General features: G+C 43.3%; 1 long non-coding RNA gene across 2 annotated transcripts in view; it reads right to left on the bottom strand.

Annotated features, from left to right (window-relative positions):
- The window catches only part of LOC108302195, a 79,795-nt gene that overhangs the window by 52,698 nt on the left and 11,793 nt on the right, over positions 1 to 15,304 (bottom strand). The window contains exons 2-3 of one of the 2 annotated variants that reach the window (XR_005199721.1): positions 11,841 to 12,081; positions 6,424 to 6,593 (exon numbers count right to left, since the gene is read on the bottom strand). This is a non-coding gene — a long non-coding RNA (uncharacterized LOC108302195). The remainder of the gene's footprint in view (positions 1 to 6,423; positions 6,594 to 11,840; positions 12,082 to 15,304) is intronic. The other variant, XR_005199722.1, reaches the window with a different exon arrangement.

The raw sequence follows: 15,304 nt of genomic DNA, 5'->3' as shown, positions 1-15,304 counted from the left end.
AAAAAAAAAAAAAAAGTTGTTTGCTCTGGAAGTAAATTCCCACGCTGGGCACAAATTCTGGCTAAGGAGGCGGCAGGCTGGGCCCTCCCGAGGGGGCCAGGGTCCCGAGGGCTCTCCATGACAGCCCAGCCGCATGGGGACCAGGAGCCCCAGCAGAGCCCTCCCCGTCCAGCTCCATCCAGGCTCTGCCTCCCGGGTCCTCGCTGACCTCCGCTAGGGCAGAAGCCACCGACTCCCAGGGCGGCCCCCAAGCCCCACCCCGGGGACGCGGTTCTCCCTCGCTCGGCGGCCGAAGCCCAGCCACGTTTTTCTCCAGGCTGGGACTCCGCAGCCAGGGCCGGGAGAGGGCCATTTCTCACGACCCACTGCCACCTACTGTCCTCAGCGGAGAACTGCAGGCCGGGCAGGCCTTTGGGAAGCTGCCATAGGGAGGGGCCAGATCCCCAGGCGGCGCTCAGGTCCGTCGGCTTGGAGTTCCAGTTCCCAGTGTGTTTCGGGTACGTGTTGCAGCCCTTCGGGAACAACTTAGTGGGCCACTTGAAGCCCTGATGCTCTGGCTTGCACTGGTACTGGGGTAACTGGACCCCTAGGGACACAGGAGCACTAGGGAAAGCCCCTCCCCCCATCTGGCTATAATCCCCTTTAGAGGCCTGAAAAACCTGTCCCTGGGTTTGGAGGGCTGTCTCTGGCTGCTAGAACTGGATTTGATGTAGGGCTTTCAGAGACAATAGTCCCTGTTTCCAGTTTCCAGAGTTAGAACTTCGCCTGCCCTGCAAGCCTGACCTGAGTCTGGGCTGAGCGTGCCTTTAGTTTTTTCTGTATTCTCTGGATCCCTTATGTGATCTTCTCTTGGGGCATAGATCAGGCAGCCCTGAAAGAAGCATGGTCCCAAATCTTGGCTTCTCCACTCACAAGCTGGTTGCTCTGGGGTAAGTGACTCAGCCTTCTTGTGCCTAATTTTCCTCATCTTTAAACCAGCAATAATAGTAGTAACTTCCATATAGGGTTGTCATGAGGATGAAATGAAAGGAGTCATATATATTAGAACAAGGCCTGCCACACAGTAAGTGCATTATACGTGCATAGTAGTGCATTATCCAAGCATTAGGGATTATCTGTGTCAGTGTTATCTGTGTGCCTGTCACAAGACTTCCATTTGATTGTGAGCTCCATAAGTGTAGAAATCATTTCTTATTCAGCCATGAATCCTCAGCTACTTTTACACAGAAGGATGCAGTACCACTTATCCATGAATTCATTCATCCATTTAATAAATATTTATTCTACTATGTGCCAAGTACTGTGCCCTGGGGTTACAAGAGTGTTAATGAAGACAGAGACCCTTCCTTCATGGAGCTTGTATTGTTTAGAGAAGACCAGAAATACAGTAAACAAGTAAGTTGATAAAATGGGTACACCTTGTAATATGTGCTAGGAAGAGAACAGCCAGACTGTCTGAAAGAGAATGATGGAGGAGGAGCATGGAGGAGAGCTTTTGGATGGCCAGGGCAGGCATTACTTTTAAAAGCCTCTGAAGAGGGGATAATTAGCTGAAACTTAGATGAAAAGGAGGAAGCTGGTGGATGCCTGGGGTATAGGCAAAAGATAGACTGCCAAGGAGCAGGGGGAAACTTCCTTAGGTGATGGAAATGTAACAGTGGTTGCCTAAGCATATTTATATAGTTGTCAAAACTCATCAAACTGAACTCTGAAAAGGAGTGAATTTTATTCATACAAATTATGCTTCAGGCTGGGCACGGTGGCTCATGCCTATAATCCCAGCACTTTGGGAGGCTGAGGTGGGTGGATCACCTGATGTCAGGAGTTCAAGACCAGCCTGGTTAACATGATGAAACCGCGTCTCTACTAAAAATACAAAAACTAGCTGGGCATGGTGGCATGCACCTGTAATCCCAGCTACTTGGGAGGCTGAAGCAGGGCAATTGCTTGAACCCAAGAGGCAGAGGTTGCAGTGAGCCAAGATCATGCCATTGCACTCCAGCCCGGGCAACAAGAGAAAAACTCCATCTAAAAAATAAAGATAAAAAAATTTTAAGTATGCTTCAATAAAGTTGATGTAAAATTGAAAGATGGTAGCCAAGTAAAAAATAAAGGAAGAGCATTCCAGACATAGGAAAGAAGAACTGATGCATAGCCCCTGAAGCAGGGAAAATCTTTTTGCATCCTGGGAAGGCCTGTGTGGATAAAGCCTGGTAAAGAAGAGGGAGGTAGCAAGAGCTGGCTGAAGCTATAACATCCTGGACCTTGTGGTTAGGATTTTATTCTAAGTGTGAACAGAAAGAGCCCTTGATCTGCTATCGAAAGTCCTGAACCCTGGTCTGGATTTTCTAGGTGTTATCTGGGATGAATCGTTGAACTATTGTGAGAATTTTTTAAATCTGTAAAATAGGAATAAAAATGATATGCAGGGATTCCATCAAAGGGGGCTGCAGCCAGGGCTGACCATGAAGGGAGCCCAACACCTGACACCTGGGGATATACCCACATATTTTTATTGGGGACTCAAAAGATTGCTCATTAAACTGAGATAGTACATGTCTGTATGTAGCAGAGACCTTTCAAATAGCAGTTAGTGGGTGGTGGGGAGGAATAATGGGAAAACTAGGGCATTGAGTCTTTCAGTGTGTCCTCACCTACCCAATACTGTTTTTCTCTCTTATAGAAAATTCTTCTTTTCCTTGCTCTCATAGCATGTATCCCAGTTTATTATTATGCATTTAAATTCTGTACATATTTGTTCAGTGTCTGACTTTCTGCATACTGCAAGCTCCATGAGGACCAGGACTGTGTCTGTTCTCTAAAGAACTGTACCCCAGTATGTAGCACTGTCATTGGTACATAGGAGGCACTCAATAAATACTAATCGAATGAACGAATGGATGAATGAATGAATGACTATAACCATCCATTTATCCAAAGCAGTTAACCATCCACAGGGCCCTTTCTGGTTCTTCCAAATAATCCCCCTTCTTTCCCTTATCCACTGGAAGCTCATCATCTAAACCTTCCTTTTTGCGTTTTCTCCATTATCCTCATTCTAAATTCAGCACCCCCACCCCCACAGAGTTTCTTTCTTTCTGTTTTAATAAACATCTACACAAAATTAAGGAGAAAAGACTGACGGTTGTGTTTGATTTCACACTGGTTTTGCCCTTTGATGTTATAAACTACTTTCACCTGAATTTGATTTTCCGAAGTCGATAGGGGCGAATCAACTATAATTTTTATTTTCCACATGAGGAACCAGACAGTTAAAGAGATGGATTGACTCATCCCATGGCATAACTAGGGAGTGGCAGGGACACAGCTAAACTCCAGGTCCCATGGCTCTAAATTCCATGATCCTCTTCCCTTCCAGGCTCCTCTGCTTGATGGTTCTATGTGCAATACATTTCTCCCTTCACACCGTGGGCACTGATGGTCCATGACAAATTGTGATGATGGTTCTCCATTGAGAAAAAATGATAAAGACCCTCAGGAACACTAATGTTCTTACTGTGAGTATCTAATCCACTTCCAGTGGCCATCAGAGCAAATAGAGTACATTACAATACGATTACATGCATAGGTCCCAAGTAAAGCCTCTAGAGCCAGATCTGCCGGGTTTGCATATTGGCCTTGCCACCTTCCAGCCCTCTGACCTTGGGCAATTTATTTCAGGTCTCTGTGCCACAGGCTCCTCATTGTAAATTGGAGATAAGAATAGTGACTACCATATAGGGTTTCTGGGTGAATTAAATGAGTTAATACATGTAAAATGCTTAGAAAAGTGCCTGTCCAATAGAAAGTGGTCAATTGATATTGTCCCTTCCTTCCCTCCCTCCCTTTCTCCCTCCCTCCCTCCTTCCTCCCTCCCTTCCTTCCCTCTCTCTCTTTCTGTATTTCTCTCTCCACTTCCTTCTCTGTACTTTTTTGTTCTTTTCTTTTTTCTCTCTTGTTTATTACTTATTCTTCCTAAATTCCTGTCTCTTCCCTGAATGTAACTTATTTCACATTAGTACATCAATAAATATTTGCTGAACCAATACATAAATGAGTAAAGAAAAAAGAAAGAGGAGAGAGCTGATGCCTGGGACAGGATGTGAAGAAGCAAGGATAGAACAAAACAAGATAATCTATGTTTTCAAATGTTTGTTTTTATCTTAACATATGAACTATAAGAGGTAAGACACTCTTATCCTGTGTTACCATGGGCAAGTAAGCAACCTCTCTGTGCCTCCATTTCTGCCTCTGTAAGGGAGCAGCATTGAACTAGATCATCCTTATATTTTCTCTATCTCTGACTCTGAGTCTACAATTCTATCTATATGAAATGTGATGTTGACTCTCCCTAGCATTTGAAATGAGATGTGGAGGGGATGGAAGAAGCCAAATGTACATTTCCTAATGAAAACTGTTTCACCTGTGGCACCCATATGAAGCTTTGCAGGTGAGTACTTGCTTTGATCTCACCCTGGTGTTGACTTCTATTTCCTGCTCTGCCTCTTAATAGTAATAGAACTTTGAGTAAGACAGTCTATATCTCCAAGCTTCCCTTTCCTCATCTTATGATGGGACAAAATGAGATGATGTATTGTAAGATGCTTATCACAATGATCAACATGTAGTAAATGCTCATTAAATTACTATTAATGTGTGTTGTTAAAGTGTGTATATGACCTCAAGCCTTGACAAAACCCACTCTAAGGCCAAATGATGAATTTTCTATGGCTGGTATTTTGGGCATTTTATGATGAAGCATTCATTGAAAATCCACTGTTATAACTTGAACCACGTGATAGCATAGGGAAGTGGATGAACCATGAGTTCTGACTCAAGGTTCAAAGGATTACATGCATTTTTTTTCAGGTCCCAATATATTTCTGGTACTTTGCTATATTATGCCCTTTAGTCCTTCTAACAACCCTGTAGGTAGGTTTTGTTTGGGCTGCAGGAATGAATTGAACACAGGAAGCTGCAGAAGTGGAGCCTGCAGGGAGCAGGAGTGATGGGAATTCACAGGACTCACCCTGGACCACACCCAGATCCTTTCTCTCTGTAAGCCACAATCAGCAAATATCCTGACTGTGCAGTGCCAAGGATGGGAGTGCCGTTGAGACTCTCACCAACTCTGCAGAGTGGGAAAAAATATGAGTACCTCCCTCATGAAGTCTCAGTCCTTGTTTCTGGCTTCCTGCCCCTTCCCTTCTTTGACATCTTCGAGGCAAGGCTTGGGCATAAATAATCTGTACCTGAGCATGAATAAATACTGTGCCTGGCTTCCCTCTCCCAGGGGATGTTTTGCTTTTGCAGCTGAATCTCTCATATCTTCTGGACCCAAACACCAAGGCTCCACATTCCTAACTAATTAGAATCTAAAGGCCTTAACCCAACACGTGAGCTTTTCCCCAGCCTGCCTCCCTCCCTCCCTACCACCAGACTCAACTTACCTGTGGTTGTCTTCTCTCATTCCAGCCCAAAGGCCCTGGTCTACTAAACACCTGCTCATATTCCCCATCTCCAGGATTCCACTGATGCTGCTTGCTGCTTCTTCTGCTAAAATACTTCACATACCCAAATACTGCCTCTACTTTAGGTCCTCGTTCAGAGATCACCTCCTCCAAGAAGGCCTCTGTGATTTTACAGCTGGAAATCGTTTCTCTCTCAGAGAAATCATTACAGCAGCAATTCATAACTTTATTCTGAATGTGCATTTTTGCACGTGAGCCAGCCCAGAGATTTCGTTAAAATGCAGATTCACAGAGAGTAGGTCGGGGATAGGGTTGAGATTCCACATTTCCGACTTGCCCAACCGTGATGTTTCCTGATGCTTCTGGCCTGTGAATTACACATTGAGTAGCAAGTCATCTCCCAATCTGGCTGTGTATCGGAATCACTTGTTAAGCTTATTGAAACTATGGATCCTGGGGCCAGAGGTTGATCCAGGTTTTGTGGGACCTGAGCTCATTCCATATAGATAGTCCTTTTTAAAATATACGTATAAAGTTATAAATAAGAAATTGCTACCTGTCCCAGCTACTTGAGAAGCTGAGGTGGCAGGATTGCTTGAGCCAGGGAGGTGGAGGTTGCAGTGAGCTAAGATCGCACCACTGCCCTCCAGGCTGGTCAAGAGAGCAAGACCCTGTCTAAAAGTAAAAAAAGGAGTTGCTGGAGCTTGTCCCAGGTCCCTGGAAGGAGCTGTGCAAGTGAAGGGTCTTGAAGTATAAACTCCACTAGTGTCAAGGTAAATCCATTTTTGCCTGAGGCCCATATGACAGCAGACTCTTGGGAGGCGGGAACTATATGTGTGTTTTGTTTTGTTTCCAGAATTTCTCCAGATTATTCTAAATAACTAATTCTGGATCAATCCCTACTCCCCCTGTAAGAACAGAGCACTTGAACTTTTCCTGCCTGTCCAGTTACCTCCCTCCATCCCTTCCATCTTCAAAGTTGCTGTGCCAGGCACCAGGATAGACCCCACGGAAGCAAAGATCAAAGACAGGCAGGCTCCTGCCCTCAGCAAGCTCATGGTCTACTAGAAAACTGGTCACAGCTTCACAAAATGAACTCTGCATCAGCTGTTTGCCCAAGTGCTCCAGGGATCAGAGAAGAATAACAAAACTCTGCCCTGATAAAAAGACAACTCTGGGAGGGCTCCCAGAGGGGCTGACATCCAGCGAGCTCTTGTCAAATGACTGGGGCTTCTCCAAGCAGAGGGAATAGTGTGTGCAAAGCCGGGGAGGCCTGAGAGAATATGTTTTCTTCAAGAACTAGCCAGTCAAATCCACGTGTGGCATAAGAGCAGGGCATACGTTGGGGGCAGGGAGCAGGGCTATGAGAGATGGGTCTGGAGAGGTGGCTAGGCTCTCAGAAGTTGCGGCTCTTTGGGGGTAGATGACGGGCAGTGGATGGTTTTCGGGCAGGAGACTAGCACAGTCAAGTCCTTTTTTTTTTTTTTTTCACACGTGCATGCATTACTTTCAACTTCCAACTATAGTTAGTTCTTTCTATGACATCACATTATTAGATCCAGAGACCTTTATTTCTTTTTTAAAAACATCTTTTAATTCTTTAATGACTTTCTTTTAAAGTAATTGTTAAATGTCAGACAGCATGTGAAGTATTTTAATCTCATTTGTTCCTCCTACAAACTCTGGGAGGCATAAAAAATGATGTCTATTTTATAGATACATAAACTGAGGATAGGAAAGTTTAAGGGACTTGCCCAAGATAACAGAAATAGAAAATTTGAAAGCCTTAAGACCCAGGGATTAGCATGATGCCAAGGTACACAGCAAGGACCAAAAATGTTTGGTGAATTAATAGATGAAGCTGAGATTAAAGGAGCTTCACTTGTTAAGGCAATTTAGGGAAGCATGTGCCAGTGAAATTTGAGGGATGTGAGGCCTCCTTTCTGTTTCCCTAGAAATCCCAGGTTCTTGCTCCTGGGGGAGAAAAATTCTTCCTAGTATCCATGCATGTGCCCTCCCATCATTCCCTTCCAGAAGCCATGCCTTCCCCATGCACTCTGCCTCAGTTAGAGAAAAGATACAGCAGAAGCACAGACCATGGAACTTAGTGAAGAAAGTTGTTTTGGCGATTTTATGTGATTGGGTGGCAGGTGGATTTTAACTGGGCTTTTTGAAGCCCTTGCATTCAATATAATTCAATTCCATGATGCCAATTAGGACAAATGAACTTGATTTTAAAAATATTTAGTGAGTGCCTAATACTGCTACTGGCAAGTGATAGTGAGTGACAACGCCCAGGATTCCATAGGCCTCTGGAAACATAGGGGTTGAACTTGACATAGATCCTTGATTTTAGTTTTCCTTCTGGAATACATTCTAATCTATAGCAAAATGTGGCTCCTCGTCCACAGCTGAGACCTCCAGCCATTTCCTCCAGAGAGTTCAGCCTCATGCCTGCTCTTCCTGCCAAAAATGCTGGTGGCCATGACATTTCATAAAGCATGTGACAGTATTTTCCAGACTTCACAATAGCACAAGGAGAAAAGAAAAGTTAGATCATTATGATTCCTCTCCTACAGAAGTTCAGAGAAGTTCAAAAACCTTCACAGTTAAGAAGTTGTGACACTGGGGCCAGAACCCAATTTTCTAATGCTTGGTGGGACAAGTCCAATATGACATTATTGCTAGATCACCAATCTGGCAGCTAATTAGCATCTCCGTGATGACATGTTCACCAGGGTTGTTCTCTCATCTGCTCGCACTTGCTTTTTCTTTCCAAATAAGCTGTAAACAAGTTATAGGAAGGAAGCTTGTCTTATGATTTCACTCCTAGTCTTTTATATGCCGAACACTGTGAAAGGTATTATTATGGGGGTACCAGGGTTACAATTACAAATAAAATAACATACTTCTTGCCCTCTGAGGGTGTATCATCTCACTGAATCGTCATATTTTACGACTTTTTGAATTTTTACTATGTCTTAAGTATTGCGTTCTCCACTTTACAGATGAGTACACTGAGATCCAGAAAGTAACCAGGAACTTGTCTAGGATGGGAGAGCTTGGATTCCCATGGATTCCCAGATTTCTGCTTTCCAGAAGCTGGCCCAGGCCTGAGCCAACAAAATATGCTATGACAGTTTAAACACATGGCGTTTGAAGTCAGACAGATTCAAATCTCAGCTCAGCCAATTACTTGTGTGATCTTAGGCTGGCTGTTTCCCTTTAAACCTCAGTTTCTACATCTGTAAAGTAGGGGTCATGATGACCGGGTTCCAGTTATTTTGTTATATGGGTCAGTTGAAAAAATGAAGAATGTGAGACTCCTAAATGAATACCTGGTGCAGCGCAAGGGCTCAATAAACAGTAGCTATTCTCACTATTACTATTAATCATTGGCAGACACAGTACCACTCTGCCTGCGGTTATGTGCATGATGCTTTGGTAGTTTCTTCTTCTCCCTGAGTTGTTGAGAGTAAAGAGCTCTGTCCTCCCTGCTTCAGCTCTCCACATGCCAGAAACAGAGACCACTTACACAAGCAGCAACAGGGTCCATTTCTGTGACCAGTGGAGCCAATGGCCCCCTAGTTGGAAACACCAGCAAGCAAAGTGTCAGGACTCAGAAGCCGCCAACAGGCTTCAGGACCCTGCCAAGCCCTCGTGCCCACTAGAGCAGCCAGGGGGAGGGGGTTACTATGGCATAAACACACGTTTGCTTTCATTTGGCTTAGCTGACTGTGTGTTTTGTTAAACAAATTTAGGTTTGGAAAAGATTATTTTTGGTACACTGCTGCATAATTAGATGAATTTTCATGAGTTTATTCTTGAAATAAACTTTGAAATTGTCCGTGTTTTACTGTTTTTTAATCATCTGCAGATACTGTTTTTTGAGACTTAGCAGGGAAAAAAAAAACCTTGTTACATATCAGTTTAATTTAGATTCAAATAAAATAATTTTTTGAATTTGCAGCAACAACAAGTCTGCGAAAGTGGTTGTAACTGGTGCTGAGTTGTTTGAGGATCAAGATAATTACAGTATAAAGGATAAGAGAGAATATAATATCCTGGCATCCAGTGCCTATTCAGCTAATCCCCAGCCCTTGACAGATGTTCAAACACAGTATTTTAAAAGCTGACTTTTAAAAAAACAGGGCAATTCACTTATTAGATATAAACAACATGATAAGAAATTCAAAGTCTGACATCCATTACGAATCGTCCGTGTTGAGAAGCGTGAGAGACAAGGCAAGAAGTCAAACGTGCTGTGCTCATTGCTGTAATGGGTGTCCAAGCAGGGCTGGGATTGCAGGAAGACCAGGCCCCCACTTTGCCAGGGGCACAGGTTTCATCTGTACCAGCCCCCGAGAAGCAGAGCCCTGAAGGCAGCTTCGATGATGCTGTCAGCATACGTAGCAGCCTCTCTGGCGGCTGCTTGAAGACAAGGCTGCCAGCAGCCAGCACCAGGATAGTTTGGCCAGCTTTGAACAATAGCCACGTAGTGATAGGTGGCCCATAAAGTTGGCCAGGCAGATGGAGGGTTAATGACTGAGGAGTCTGTTGGCTCAAAGGTTGCTCTTGTCGCTGGCGTCTGACACTCCTCCACTCTCATTCATCAAACATTCTACTGAGCCTGAGTATCTGTTGGGCATCAAGTCTGATTGGTAGCCTCTGGGTTCAGAGATGAATAAGACCTCATTCGTACCCTGCCTCCAAAATCCTACAGTGAGGGTAGCAAAGAAGATAAATTATATCCATTGACAACAACTACAAATATTATCATTATCATTATTAAACTTTGTTTATATGCTAAGCTTAATTCTGAGTGTTCTTCCTAATTCCCGCGATAATCGTATGGAGAAGGTATTAATATTATGCCCATCTTATAGATGAGGAAGCTATGGCACAGAATGAATAAGTATGTGATGAAATTATTTCTGACTGTGGCTGGTAGTAGTGGTGGACAAGGAACCACAGGAGGCTTTATGGAAAGGGTAGGGTTTGGATTGAGTCTGTATGGACAGGGGGGTCCACAGACGTGAAGATCCAGGAAATGGACATTCAAGACAGAGATAGCAATGAAGAGAGAAGAACAAAAATATTATCTCGTGAATTAAGATATCAAGCTGCACTGAGGGTGGCATGAAATTGTCTTTTTTTGCCTTCCCATTGAAACTATTGAAATGAAATTCTGTATAAAAAGCCCTTGGCACTCTGGGAAGCACAGACTCAACTGTGGATGCTGGTGCTTCTTCTCCTTCTGTCAAATCTTTTATCTGGGGTCCTTAAAACTGCCTCTGTAATAGCAATGGTTCTAAGGTGGCCAAGTGCACAGGTTCAGGGGAAACTCCAGCAGATGTTTCTCTCTTGGCCTGTGCCTGGACGTGTGGGTCCAGGCCCAGGAAGATCCAGGCTTCAACATCAGAGGGTGCCAGTGCTGTGGATTATTCCAAGTGTAAGCACATTCAAAGCCAGACCCCCTGTTCCACTTGTCTTGGTTTTTGTTGGATGCTTCAGTGATGCATTGCATTTCACTACCTCTAATTTCTTTTTAGCATTGTCTTAAGAATTACCTTATTGGCACAGTACTTTAATTAACTAATTTATTTATCTTCAGAGACAGAGTCTCACTTTTTCACCCAGTGAAAAAGTGCAATGTTGTGACCATGGCTCACTGCAGCCTAGAACTCCTGGACTCAAGCGATCCTCCTGCCTCAGCTTCCCAAGTAGCTGAGACTATAGGAACATATCATGCTCATCTAAGTTTTCTTCCTTTCTTCTTCTTCTTTTTTTTAGACACATGGTCTCACTATATTGCCCAGGCTGGTTTCAAACTCTTAACCTCAAGAGATCTTCCTGCCTTGGCATCCCAAAGTGCTGGGACTACAGGTGTGAGTGACCACACCTGGCCTAACTTTAAAACAATTTCTGAAAAGAATCTTCTTTCAGAAAATATTTCATTTCCTCCCACCCCACCCACCCCCAATCGGCTCACAGACCACATCCTTCCATGAGGACAGGTACGCAAGACAAGGGAGAGCGATCTGAAAACCATGAGAAGAGCCTGCTCTGCGTCCCCTGCTGCGGGGTGGCCAGGCCAGACACACTTTAGAATTCAAATGGACCCACACTAGACTGGATAGCGGTCATGGCCTCGGAGCCAAGGAGAAAGTGGTCAGCTGCTGGGTGTGACCTGTACTCCAGGAATTTGCCAGACAAGTATTACTTGAGTATTTTCTAGAGACCAGATGTCAGCCACTCATGAGAAAGTCTGTATGGGGCTGTTTTAGTTCCTGTCCAAGAGGGCCATCAAGAGTGGGCGTGGGAGCACGGAGCAGGAAGAAAGGATTAACTTCTCTATCTCAGGTTTACCCTGGGCACCACCTCAAGGAAGCACGGGTCCCCACTCTGGTTTCAGCCGCACATGCTCTTGGCAGCCTTCAGAAATGTACAAGGCTTCCAAAGAGCAGCCTCTTTCAAGGAACTTTTCAGGCCTGGCTTAGTTCTGCAGGAGGAGGTGAGCCTGGGCGGGGCATGCCAGGGCTGTTCTCCTGTTCCTTCAGCTCCCCTGAGGTATCCTCCGCTCAGGACATCCTCACACTCCTCAGGGTTCCTGAAACAACCACAGGATTCAAGGAGGTGGGGCTGTGGTCATTGCCCTCTCACCCTTTTTACATGTTTCTTTCTGACCAGACATCTCAGATTCTCTGAACTCAGGCTCAATTTCAAAAGCTTCATACCTTTCTCCCAACATAATAATATTAACTAGCTTTCCTGGAGTGTTTTCTAGATACCTGATGCTGCTCTAAGAATTTTACATATATTATGTAATTTAATTCTCAACCTTAAGATCTCGAAGTTGAGATGCACACATGTACTGGGACTAGTACATGCCTATCCTTCCCCACATTTAAGAGACATTTCATTAAAAATGAAGATCAAATGATAGACAGACTGAACAAATGAATGAATGATGGGAGGAAAGAAAGAAGGTCACCAGGAACATGAAAAGAACCACTCAGTTGAAAGTGAAAGAACCACTTGGACAGTTACTAGTTGAGAATAACTTTAAGCAAAATCTGTAAGCCTTTGTTTTCCCTTTGTATAAAGAAGTTACTGGCACCAGAGTAAAGAAAGGTATAAGATGTGAAAGTACTTTAATTTGTTTATATTAAGTGCTCACTTGTTAAATGCATATAATCTATTTTTTTTTTTTTTTTTTTTTTTTTTTTTTTTTTTTTTTTTTTTTTTTTTTTTTTTTTTTTTTTTTTTTACTTAATACAAGGACAGATTCCACTTTTCTGCATGGCCTGTCTTGGGGAGGGCATCAGAATTCCTGGAAGCAATATAAACATTCTGATGTCTCCTTATACAAATAGAATTAAAACCACAGCTTTTGATTATTTTTTAAAATGGCTAACCAGTCTGTGTTTGATCACCTTCTGCAACAGAGAACTCACTACTCCTTGAGACATTTTAATCCATGGTCATGTCACACAGACTTCATGGTTGACCAGTTGCTCTTTGCAATGGGCCAAAATTTCCTGACTGCCTCACTGGACAAGAAACAGAGCTTTCTTGACCTGGGCTTTAGCTATTCTAAAATTGGAATAGAAAAGTATAGATTCATAGAATGTCAGGGTTTAAAGAGACGTAGAAATCCCCTATTCCAGGCTTTAATTCACAAATTGAGGAAATCTCTATGCAACATACAGCATTTCAATTGGTTGCTAACCAGGAAACTCTTTATTCAGCCATTGTCCAGAGTGTCATACTGAATAATTTCTCTTTGGAATATAGTAGGAAAGGCACTTTGGTCTCATGTGTATGTACAAGATGCCGATTTCAGAAATGAATTATTTCTCCCAAAACAGGTTCTATGGTGATTGTGGTAAATTGTTAACAGTAGTGGGTTCTGATTGTTCACCTCATCCTACACCCTTGGGAAGTTCCCTCTATACTCTGGTGGTGGCTGTGTGACTTGCTTTGGCCATTGTGATGCAAGAGGAAACTTGAGAAGTGTTTGTGTATTGACACATCCTTTCTTGCTTCTCCCATAACCCCATGACTGCCTGCTCTAGCTTGATGAATGTTGGTTTATGGCCCCACCAATAGCCAGCTAATCCCCAGAAACAGAACCATCTCACTGACTGGAAGTTAAGTGCAGACACATGAGTGAACCCATCTGAGACTAGCAGAAGAACTTTCCTGCTGAGCCCAGACCAAATTAGCAACCGTCAGAGTCATCAGCTAAATAAATGGTTGTTGGTTTAAGCCACTAAAGTTTGGAATGGTATTTTATGCAGTCCTCCTCCAAATAAAAGCACGTGGACCATTTCTCTAATTAGCCTGTCAGCTCAGAACAACCTTGCAACTGACAAGGCCACTGATTACAAAGTTTAAAGCTAAACAAGGAAGAGTTCTTTTACTTGAGCTTTTACTCCTCAATTAGTAAAAAATTAACAACCATGTTAAGTGCATCATTTAACAACAAGGATATACTCCGAGAAATGCATCAGTAGGTAATTTTGTCACGGTGGGAATATTGCAGAGTGTACTTAGACAAACCTAGATGGCACAGCCTACTACACACCTAGGCTATGTGGTATGGCCTATTGCTCCTGGGCTACAAACCTGTACAGCATGTTACTATACGGATACTGTAGGCAATTGTAACACAATGGTAACTTGTGTGTATCTACACATATCTAAACATAGAAAAGGTACAGTTAAAAAATATAGTAGTATAATCTTATGGGACCACCATTGGATATATGGTCCATCATAGATCAAAATGTGGTTATGCAACACATGACAGTACATGTCCATTCTGAGGTCCTGAAATCTTCCTAAAGGTTACAGCGCCAGCTGGTCATCAGAGAAATCAGAATTCAAACCCAAGTAGGCCTGGTTCCAAAGTTTACGCTCTAATCTTTTAAAGGAAGCCTACCAAATCTTTCATCAGGGCCTTTATCTCCATAGAGCCTAAGGGCTGGACTCCTGACTTCCTTATGAAGTGTACTTTGCTTCCACCACACAAGACTGGGACCCACCATGATGGAGTTGTCACAGAAAGAAGGGGAAGAAGGAAATTATGCCATACTCCACGCTAACAGTTAAAATCACTAACACTGACCTCTAATTATTAACCACTAACTATGTGCTAGACATTCTTCTAGCCCCCTATGTGTATTATCTGATGGAACACTCACCCCAGTCAACTATACATATTATTACTAACTCCATTTTACAAATATTTAACTAAAATGGCCAAGTAAGTAAAGAGCAAAAATTTAAACCCAGGTCAACTGGTATTGGAGCCGAGATGTTCACTGCTGTGCTGTGCTGCCCTGCCTCTTGACATGATCCAGGGTTTGGGAGATTTACTTAGGTGGGCTTCTGAAAACCAGGTAGTCTGAAAATCTGCAAGGCTATTTGCAGATACTGGAGCCAATGCTTCCTGCTCTGTGCCTGGGTTGTTTAGGGAAATGGAGAGTTTATTGCTTTTTTCTGTTCATTATTTTTTAAATGGTCTCTGTATGTTCTATAGTCTGCTCCCCAAAGGCCGGAAAAGAAAACACAGTGGCCAATTCCTAGGTCCTCAGAGCCCCATAGAAGAATACAAGCATATCTCAATGTGTTTTTATCACTGTGGTAGTCTCTGTGCTAGGTCACCTCCATATGATGTATTTAGCATATTCCTTGCCACCACCTTGAAACATCAGTGTGATTATCCCCATTTTACAGATAAAATTAATAGCAAACCCCAGCTGATAGAACTCTGGATAAACCATATTTTCCTGTAATTGGTACTTTTCCAGGTTTGCAAAATAATT

Source organism: Cebus imitator, unplaced genomic scaffold (assembly GCF_001604975.1).
Source record: "Cebus imitator isolate Cc_AM_T3 unplaced genomic scaffold, Cebus_imitator-1.0 Scaffold39, whole genome shotgun sequence".
Taxonomy (NCBI): domain Eukaryota; kingdom Metazoa; phylum Chordata; class Mammalia; order Primates; family Cebidae; genus Cebus; species Cebus imitator.
The sequence above is the reverse complement of the archived record's forward strand: the minus strand, read 5'-3'. Positions and strand labels throughout refer to the sequence as shown.